The sequence below is a fragment of the Gorilla gorilla genome, chromosome 5, assembly GCF_029281585.2.
Source record: "Gorilla gorilla gorilla isolate KB3781 chromosome 5, NHGRI_mGorGor1-v2.1_pri, whole genome shotgun sequence".
NCBI classification, from domain to species: Eukaryota; Metazoa; Chordata; class Mammalia; order Primates; family Hominidae; genus Gorilla; species Gorilla gorilla.
The window spans coordinates 115449300-115460301 of NC_073229.2; positions in this window are offsets into that span (position 1 = coordinate 115449300).

Sequence of the window (11002 nt, forward strand, 5' to 3'; positions counted from 1 at the left end):
AGTGACAGCAAAGCGTTTTATGGACCTTTTTCTTTCTATCTGTTTTCCAGGAGAGAGAGGCTGAGTATGGATAAGTGAACATTTATTTATTTTCCTAGGTTCTGAATCCCATTCCACAACAGTTGGCTTGGATCCCTCTAAGTAGCTCCTGTTCCTCTGATTTTGCCTTCATTTACTCCCCTTATTCCTGAAACCTCTTTTTGTTATTTTCAGGGGTGAAAACTTCAGGAGTGCTTCTTTTAAGTTGCTGAATGGAAGGGATTATGCCATTGACTCATTGGGCCCTTGGAATAAGACAGGACCTTAGTTTACAGAGGAGAGAATTGAGGCCCAGAGCTATTCAGTAATGTATTACAAGTCACAAATCCGATTTGAAACAGATCTGGCACCAGAGCCTGGGTCTCTGACTTCCATTCTGGGGTTCTATCCACTACATGCCCAGTAATAATCCCTGCACCTTGGACCCATATGGGACACAACCCACAGGCTTTACCTTTAGGGATGTGAAGGCCAAGGCTTTCCTTCACCTTCTGCTTTTGTGCAAGTACAAATCAGGAGCATTTCTGTATTTGCCCTTTGGCTGTGGGTGGTCCTGGTGTCTCTTGAGAAAGATGGAAGAGGCTAGCCTGAGGTTGCTTAGCAAAATATTAAGTCAGAATTTTTCACTTTCCATTGTAACCCTCATTTTCCATGCTGGGGCAGCCCAGAGGTAGAACACGGTCATAATAACAGTTATAAAACCAGTATCTTTCTGACTCTAGCCGATCCACTTTTGGGAATTCCAGCCCCTTCAAATACTTCCCAAGTTGTTTCACGGGTTCTCAGAAGTTGTTTCCCAAAAGCTCTGAGCACTAATTTTTATAATTTACAGTCTTTAAGTCTCAATGATTATTGTAATCTCCTGTGAGCTATCTAAAAATCAGATTTTACAATACTACCCCAAGAAAACTTGAATTGGCAGGTGTGGGATTTGGCCTAGAATTGTGTATATCTGTAACTTCTCACATCGATTTCAGTATTAGACAGGTCTGTGAACCCCTGTTCTATTTCCACAGGTTATTCTTTCAACACAATATTTAGAGCCCACTATAACCTCAGCACTATCCTAGACCCTGGACATAAGCAATGAAGAAGGAATGTTCTGACATCTTGGAGCTTTCACAGCTCAAGGACAACACATGAATAAATAGTTAAACATGTAGTAAGTCAGCCAGTGACAGATATGATGGAGAAAAGCAAAGTAAAAGTGAGGGTGGGAGCAGTGCTGCTGTTTTATGCGAGGAAGACCTTTTCTATCATCTGACATTTGGGTAGATGCTAAGGAAAATGGTGGAACAAAGCCATGTGAATATTTTGTAGAAGGATGTTCCAAACAGACAGCAGCTAGGTCAAAGAGCCTTGAGTTGAATTAGCCTGCTGTGTTTCAGAATGAGCAAGGAGCCAATATGCCTGGAGAGGACAATATGAGCCAGAGAGGAAAGCAATAATGTCCAAAGGGAGCAAGGGCTCCGGCATGCAGGACGTAGGTGAGTGTGCAGAGTAGAGCCTTAGAACATGATTAGGGAGCCACTGGAGGATTTTAACCATGGAGAAACAAGGTCTGATCTTGTTTTGTATGTATCACTCTGGCTTGTGGTCTTGAAAGTCAAATTTAAGATGGCAAAGTTAGAAGCTGGTAGACTAGTAAGGAAGCTAATGCAGTCCAGGGAAGACAGTTTTGTAACCAAGTGGTAGCAGTGGCCATGATGTGGATACTGATATATTTTGAACATAAAGACTATGGTAATTTAGCTGGGTGGGGTGGCTCACACCTGTAATCCCTGTTCTTTGGGAGGCTGAGGTGGGAGGATTGCTTGAGGATGGAAATTCAAGAACAACTTGAGTAGCACTGCGAGACCCCATCTCTACAAATAAGTTTTTTTTTAAAAGTTAGCCTGGTGCAGTGGTGTGCACCTGGAGTCCCAACTACTTGGGAGGCTGAGGCAGGAGGATGGCTTGAGTCCAGGAGGTTGAGGCTGCAGCAAGATATGATCATGCCACTGTACTCCAACCTGGGTGACAGGGTGAGATCTTGTCTTAAAAAAAAAAAAAGGCAATGAGATTTGCTACTGTATTGAATATGGAGTGGGATGAGAAGAGGAATAAAGGGCAACTCTGAGATTTTTGGTCTAGACAAGTCAAAGAATGAAGTTGCAACTTTAAAGAATGAAAGGAGTATGAAAAGAAGAGATTTGAAAAGAAGAAGAATCTGATTTGCATGTGTTAATTTTGAAATACCTATTGGATATCCGGATGGAAACGTCCAATAGCTGTCTGGCTATCCAAATTGGGAGATCCAGGAAAAAGTCCAGACTGGATGTACAAATTTGGGAATCATTGGCAATATGGCAAGGTAGAGGCCATATTGTGTAATGAGTTTTGATAAAGGGAAAAAGTTCTAAAGACTAAAGTCCTCTTGCACTCTAATGTTTAGAGGTTGGAGACAGGGGAAGGGCTGATGCAGAAGAGTGAGAAGGGGTGGCTAGATAGAGTCAATAATTTTCTTCCTCTCCAGTTCCGCCTTACTGAGACAATGTGTCCTGTCACTGCTAATCCCCACAACTGTGACTCACTGCCAAAATCTCAAAGGCACCAGTAATGCCACAGCTGCCTCTAAGGCAGGAAGCACTAGGACACTGCCAAGGCCGGTGCTGCTGCCACTGTTCTCACCAGTTCTGTGAGAGCACCAAAACAATCCATCCTTCAGCTCTTTGATGCCCAGCAGGCATGAAAATAATCTCTTTTTTAGGTTTCAATATGTAACTTATTGGAGAATTCTTAAAAGATTTAGGTAGGTATCTGGAAGCCAGTCAGAGTAAATGATATATTCTAGTCCATGAAATGAATACATATATTTCAAGTATAATTTGGTTCTGAATCCTAGCATAAACACAGCTTAGATTCAAGCAGAGATACTAGTTACACTGAAAAAAAACATGAAACTATAAAGCAATTATTTTTTAACATTAGGAGGGAGTTCTTGCAATCATGGAAGAATCTGAGCTATAGCATCACAGAAGTTTGGTTTCAGATCCCATCCTAGCAAGAGAGAGAAAGCTCACAGAGGGAGACAGCATAGTTTTCATTCTCTTCCCGGTTACTCTTGACAAGAGTAGGGGAAGCCTCTGTTATGTGCTATTTAAGGTGTTGGAAAGAAGGAAGCAATTTATTAATAGTTCAACAAATGCCTATTCCATTACTGTAATTTATTACTGAAATATATGCTATAGTAATGTGCAGTCCACACACATATGACTTGTTAAAGAGTGGCTGCTTCTCCAATTTTGCTCATTCTGAGTACCCATCTTGATTTTAATAGTCCAACAGGGCCCAGGTGCAGAATCTCTAATTTACAAAACCTGAGAATTTCCTGCAGAGGACTAAATAATGACTGAGCCCTCATTCTATAATAAGAACAATACTTTTTGTACTTAAGTTTGTAGAAACAATATTATATACACAGGATTCTTATATCCTACTCCAGATAGTCCCAAAGTAGCAAGTAATAAAAGTTCATCGGCATGATATGGGACAGTTTGGTTGTTGGTGTGGCTGGATCCTCTTATATTTGTCCCTCGCAGTCCCCATATTAAAGGCTCTTGACCCAGTAAGGTTTGTTTCTGGTTTTAGAGTTCTTCTTATTAATTCCCAGCAAGTCTAAAGCTTTTTATGGTAACCCCAGGAGGGGCATGATGCTGCAATTCTACCTATACAACTTGAATGCTTTTTGTTTGAAGTCTTTCTAGTGGCCATGTTTTCTCAGGTATCAGCTTTTTGTTCGGTTCTTTGGAAACTTCGAGGAAAGAAGGGATTACACTATCTGTCACTCTGATAAGAAGGTTTTCACACTTGAAATAAGAATTAAACATGGCTGGGTATGGTGGCTTATGCCTGTAATCCCAGCATTTTGGGAGATCGAGGCAGGAGGAGTGCTTGAAGTCAGGAGCTTGAGACTAGCCTGGGCAAAGTAGCATACCCCATCTCTCCAAAAAAAAAAAAAAAAAAAAAAGTTTTTTAATTAGGCATGGTGGCATGTGCCTGCGGTCCTAGCTACTTGGGAGGTTAAGAAAGGAGGCTCCGTTGAGCCAAGGCTGTAGTGAGCCATGATTGTGCCACTCCAGCTTGGATGATAGTGTGAGACCCTGTCTCAAAGCTATTTCATGGGTCAGAGTATTAAGTATCTCTGAGGCAATAATAGTGCTTGATGTTTCTATTTAATCATTCCATTTTTAATATCACAATGGCTTATATTATGACTGTTGCTGGCCAGAAATGGCAGATGGGTTGGGAAAAACTGACAATAGAGCCTATTCAAATAGCATGCTCTTATTCTGCATTGGCATGGACAAACATTCATTTTCCCCTCTCCCTTTAGTATTTCATGTATTGATGAATAGCAGCACAATGGTCCACCTAGTGATTACAGCCAGACTCCCATGCCTCTCTCCTGACCTCATTTTTTACATCACACTGGGATCAAATAGTCCTAATATCTCTTTAATTCACTCTCTCCTATCTCTGGCCAAAAATGCCCTACTTCAGACTTTTATTGTTTCCTACTTGAATGATTTCAGCAGTCTCCTATTGGTCCTCTCTATGTCCAGTCTCGTCCTGTGAAATCCATGCTAAGTGTTTCCACAAGAGAGCTCTTCAACCAAAAAAAAAAAAAGTAGAACATCCTTCGTCTACTTCAAAACTTTCTAAGGTCACCTCAAAATACAACAAGATGCCTCTAATTGTGGGCTTTGGACCTTCTACATCAGAATTACTGTTAAAGATGTACATTACAGAATTTTGAATTTGCATTTAAAACATGCTTCCCAGGTGATTAATATGCACTCAGAACAGTTAAGAAAAACTTTAGACAAATTAAATTTAACAGAGTTTAATTGAGCAAAGAATGATTCACAATTTGGACAGCCACCAAACCAGAATAGGTTCAGAGAGATTCCATCAGGGCCACGTGGTGGAAGAAGATTTATGAACAGAAAAACAGAAAGTGATGTACGAAAGATGGAAGTGAGTTTCAGAAACAGCTGGATTGGTTACAGCTTGGCCTTTGCCTTATTTGAACATGGTTTGAACAGTAGACTATCTTTGGCTGAAAATCAGTGATTGACACAAGAGTAGATTATAGGCTGTTTACACATCCAGTTAGGTTACAGTTCCTTATGCAGGGAGAAACCTTTAGGCCACACTTAAAAGGAGGCAGCTTTTGGCTAAACTTAATTTAACACAGTAATGGGCTTGAGGCCCAAGCTGGGCCAAGTAGAATTCTCCTTGAATCATTCCTCTCATTTCAGGAGAAAAATGAAGGAAAGAAAATAAAGATAGGATGCAGAACAGTGCTGAAAGAAGCAGTAAAGAGAAGGCAAGAAAGAGAAAGACCCTGAAAGCATTGAAACCCTGGTTTCAGGCACCCGTGAGTCTAGCAGCGCCTCTTATGCTCTCTCTGGAAAATGGTGTGCAGGGTTAACATCAGCAGGTTGCTTAACCTCTTAAATCCTTAGTGGCTTATAAAATCCGGTATGAACTGGCCCTCCATAGATCCTCAATTGACCTCATGTTGTGTGACCTACCTTCATGCTTACTATCCTGCAGCATATTAGACTCCTCTCAGCTCTGTAAAATCACCAAACTGGTGCCCACTTAAGGGTCTTTATACCAACCATTCCTGCTCTCTCACGTGCTTCGCTCCCCACTGCCCCCTGGGACTTTCCTGGATGGCTTTTTATTTTTTTCTACTTAGAGCTAGGGTTACTTCTACAGAGGCCACCTGACTACTTAAAAATAACCACCCCATAATTATGTGTCACATCACCTTTTAAAATGTATTGCATACCATTTATAAAAATCTGATGATATTTATTAATTTATTGGTTAGTTTGTGTCTTATTTTCCCCACTTGACTGAGCTCCATGAAAACAGCTCCTGGCACAGGATAAACACTCAGTGGATACTTATTGAATGACAGAAAAATAATCACCACCACCACCACCACCACCAATATTTACTTGGGTTTATTATGTGCCAGACACTGTTATAGGCATCTTATTGGTTAACAAATTAAATCATTGCAATGGGCCTATATGAGATTAATACTTTTATTATCTCCATTTGACAGATGACGAATCTATGGTACAGGAAAGTTGAAACACTCAAAGAACAATGATTCCAGCAAAATAGGCACTTTTGTGTATTCCATGTGTTGATCAAGAAATAAGAAGATATGCTAATAAACAAGAGGAGGAAAGAGAGCTGGGGCATGCCTACTGCTCTGAATATTCAAAAAACAGGGATGAGGTGTAGTAAAAAGAAGCAAAGAGGAGAAAAGATGGAAATAGAGGCTGTATTGGTTTTCTAGGGGTGCCATAATAAAATACCACAGGTTGGGTGGCTTAAACAATTGAAATGCATTTTCTCACAGTTCTAGAGGCTGGAAGTCCAGGTCTGGTTTCTTCAGAGGCTTCTCTCCTTGGCTTGCAGACGTCCTCCTTCTTGCTGGGTCCTCACATGGTTGTTCCTCAGTCTGTATTGACTGTGTCTTAATCTTGTCTTCTTATAAGGACACCAGTCATATTGGATTAGGGCCCAAACATAGGACCTCCTGTTACCTTAATTACATCTTTAAAGATCCTATCTCCAAATACAGTCAAATTTATTTAGAGTTACTAGTGACTTCAACATATGAATTTTTGGGGGGACACAGTTCAATTCAACACATAACAGAGAGGAAATAAGTAATGTGTAAAACTGAGTGAAAGTAAATGAAATTAAGGGGATCAGGAAAGTTGTGGTGTAAAGCAGAAGGTATAGAAGAAATTATTGCATAGTTGGTATAGAAGAAATTATTGCATAGTTAAATGGAAAACAAAGGTGAAAAATAGAAGCCAGCAAGGAAAGAAAATAAATCAATGTACTCACTGAGAAAAAGAAGACACATATGAATATTTGTACAATGACAAAGATAGTGTAACTGCCCAGTGGGTTTACCTAGCCCACTACCTAGACAGAGCTGATTTATCAAGACAGGGGAATTGCAATACAGAAAGAGTAATTCACTCAGAGCTGGCTGTGCGGGAGACAGGAGTTTTATTATTACTCAAATCAGTCTCCCCAAGCATTCAGGGATCAGAGTTTTTAAGGACAACTTGGTGAGTAGGGGGAAGCCAGTGAGCCAGGAGTACTGATTAGTTAGGTAGGAGATAAAATCTTGGGAAGTTGAAGCTGTCCTCTTGCCCTGAGTCAGTTCCTGGGTGGAGGCCACAAGATCAGAAGAGCCAGTTTAGATGATCTGGGTGGTGCAAGCTGATCCATCAAGGAAAGGGATCTCAAGCACTGATCTCAGAAGCAGTTTAGGGAGAGTCAGAATCTAGTAGCCTCTAGCTGCATGACTCCTAAACCATAATTTCTAACTTGTGGCTAATTTGTTAGTCCTACAAAGGCAGTCTAGTCCCCAGGCAAGAAGGAGGTTTGTTTTAGAAACAGGCTGTTATTGTCTTTGTTTTAAACTATAAACTAAGTTCCTCCCAAAGTTAGTTCAGCCTACACCCAGGAAGGAAGAAGGACAGCTTGGAGGTTAGAAGCAAGATGGAGCTAATTAGGTTAGATCTCTTTCACTGTCTCAGTCATAATTTTGTAAAGGTGGTTTCAATAGAATACATAAAAGATTAACACAGGAAAAAAGAGACAGAAGAGGGACAATGCCATAAAAATGAATAGAGAAAAGGGGAAGAATTAAAAAAAATAGAAAACCAGCTTTACAACACATTGGATGTATGCTGTATTTCATTTTTGTTTTGTTTTGGAAAATGTCCTATCATTTTGTAAGGTTCAATACTGAAGTGCATGATTTCTGTGACTAAAGACTTCACTGATTTGAAATATTATAAGAAGGCAATGCTGATATTGGAAATATCATGGAGATAGAGTCAGGAATACTTTCCTATATGACAGTACTGATCTTTGTCATAAGAGAAAGTGTATTGGCCGCATTTTATAAAGCTTTGGGGGGCTTTAAAAAGCAAAGAAATTGAGATTGTGTTAGCTGGAATCCGGCAGCAGGTTTAACAGGAGATACTGTTCTGCTACAGCTCTCACCAAGGGAGTTCAATTTCAACAGTGCTAATCTTTTCATTGTGGCGGAAGTTTAAATTTTGTGCCCCTAAGGAAAAATTTCCAAAGTAATTCCCATTGAACTTGCCTCCCAGAAATCCCTGCTTCATACACTATCCAGGTACCACCTGTGCCTCTCCAGGGCAATGGTACCTTTCTCTCCACATGGTAAAAACATACTCATTTGACATTTCGGATGCCAAATTCTTTTTTCCAGTGTGGTTAAATGAAGTCTCTATTGTTCCATAAAACTTCTGGCATGAAATTTTAACTCTAATTTTTTTTTTCATTTTAATGTAATTTTGTGCACTTTATTCTTGGTTTCTGGTATTGCAAATTGATATAAAGCTTTTAAATATAGCTCTACATTGTTTTATTATTTTAGCTATTGTAGGAAAGTTTAACTTTCCCTCTGAAGATTCAATAATTTGGGTCTATAAACAAACTGACAATATAGACGGATTAACAGGAGAAAAGGCATCCAAACTGATATATGTGCAAATGCATGGGCAGTACACAAAATATGAGACTCAAGGAAGGGCCAGATGGCTGAAGCTTAAATAGCACCTTCTTCATAGAAGAAAAGTGGTGAAATATAGGCAATTTTGAGAGGTAGTAAAAGATTTTTCATAGAATTGAATGGGCCCAAAGAGCAGACAGTAGCGTGTAAATGATTGTCTTTGGAAACTGAATGGTACTGTAGAACAGACAATGGCCTAGGACAAATTTCCCCTGAGATCTGGATGGAGGTGTTGACAACGGAAGAAGGTGAGGGCTGTAAGTTTACGGTGAACAAAGGTTGTCTTATGCAGATAAAGTCTCCCCAGAAATCTCTCAGAGCTACCCTCAGAAGAACAGATGAAAAGTCTGTCTGGGCATGATGGAGACTTTTAGTCTTTTCTCTTCTCTGGTGGTTAATCTTTCATGATTATCTGATGAGATTCCTAGGGAGAGGGTTTCAATTGCATTTTTTTGGGGAAGAACTTCCCTCAGTCAAATAAGGGAACTTCCAGAGAAAGCCCCTCCTGTGCCTGAGGGGTAGGAGAGAAACAAGAGAAAGCTAGAAAGTCATTGGTTCAGAGGCAGCTTCTAAGGCCTTTTAATTTCTTTTAGTTCAAAGTGCTCAGCATGCCAAAATGTTACAGGTTGGGATATCAGTTCTGAGCCCCAACATTATATTGAAACACATCAATGTAAGTATGTTTCTTTTCTGACTATGCATATAAAAAGTGTAATAACTAAACAGTCTTCTTGAATAATAGAATAATAATTCATTATATAATTCTTTTATTATATTCAAAAGTGAGGCCTGGTCTGTTTTAGTTCTAACATAAGCTAGAATTTATCATGTTATGTATTTATTGCATTTATTAATAACTGAGGGTCTCTGGGTCATATGGATCACTTGGGGTGCACAAGGAAATTTCAGGAATCCACTCCATATATAGTAAACAAAATATCAGGAATTGGTCCAATGAAACTACATTGAAACAAACTTTCCAGATGATTCTAATATTTACTAAATTTAGGGAACTACTGGGAAATACTTTAAACACAAGAAATAAAATAGAGTCCAAATAAATCACCCTGCTGAGATGTCACTTTATTACAAGTTTTTACACATGTACATTTCATATATAAAAAAAATTATTTTTGCCTTCTTAAAATTTTCTATTTTATTAAATTTATTATACTTTAAGTTCTGGGATACATGTGCAGAATGTGCAGGTTTGCTACATAGGTATACATGTGCCATGGTGGTTTGCTGCACCCATCAACACGTCATCTAGGTTTTAAGCCCTGAAAGCATTAGATGTTTGTCCTAATGCTCTCCCTCCCCTTGCCTCCTACCCCTCAACAGGCCCTGGTGTGTGATGTTCCCCTCCCTGTGTTCATGTGTTCTCATTGTTCAACTCCCACTTATGGGTGAGAACATGTGGTGTTTAGTTTTCTGTTCCTATATTAGTTTGCTGAGAATGATGGTTTCCAGCTTCATCCATGTCCTTGCAAAGGACATGAGCTCATTCTTTTTTATGGCTGCATAGTATTCTTTGGTGTATATGTGCCACATTTTCTTTATCCAGTCTATCATTGATGGACATATGGGTTGGTTCCAAGTCTTTGTTATTGCGAATAGTGCTGCAATAAACATATGCGTGCATGTGTCTTTATAGTAGAATGATTTATAATTCTTTGTGTATATGCCCAGTAATGGGATTGCTGGGTCAAATGGTATTTCTAGTTCTAGAGCCTTGAGGAATCACCACACTGTCTTCCACAGTGTGGAAGATCAATTTGGTTGAACTAATTTATACTCCTACCAACAGTGTAAAAGCGTTTCTATTTCTCCACATCCTCCCCAGCATCTGTTGTTTCCTGACTTTTTATTGATCACAATTCTAACTGGAGTGAGATGGTATCTCACAATGGTTTTGATTTGCATTTCTCTAATGATCAGTGATGATGAGTTTTTTTTCATATGTTTGTTGTATACGTTTGTTGGCCACATAAATGTCTTCTTTTGAGAAGTGTCTGTTCATATTTTTTGCCCACTTTTTGATGGGGTTGTTCGCTTTTTTTCTTGTAAATTTGTTTAAGTTCCATGTAGATTCTGGGTATTAGCTGTTTGTCAGATAGATTGCAAAAATTTTCTCGCATTCTGTAGGTTGCCTGTTCACTCTGATGATAGTTTCTTTTGCTGTTCAGAAGCTCTTTAGTTTAATTAGATCCCATTTGTCAATTTTGGCTTTTGTTGCAATTGTTTTTGGTGTTTTAGTCATGAAGTCTTTGCCCATGCCTATGTCCTGAATGGTATTGCCTAGGCTTTCTTCTAGGGTTTTTATAGTTT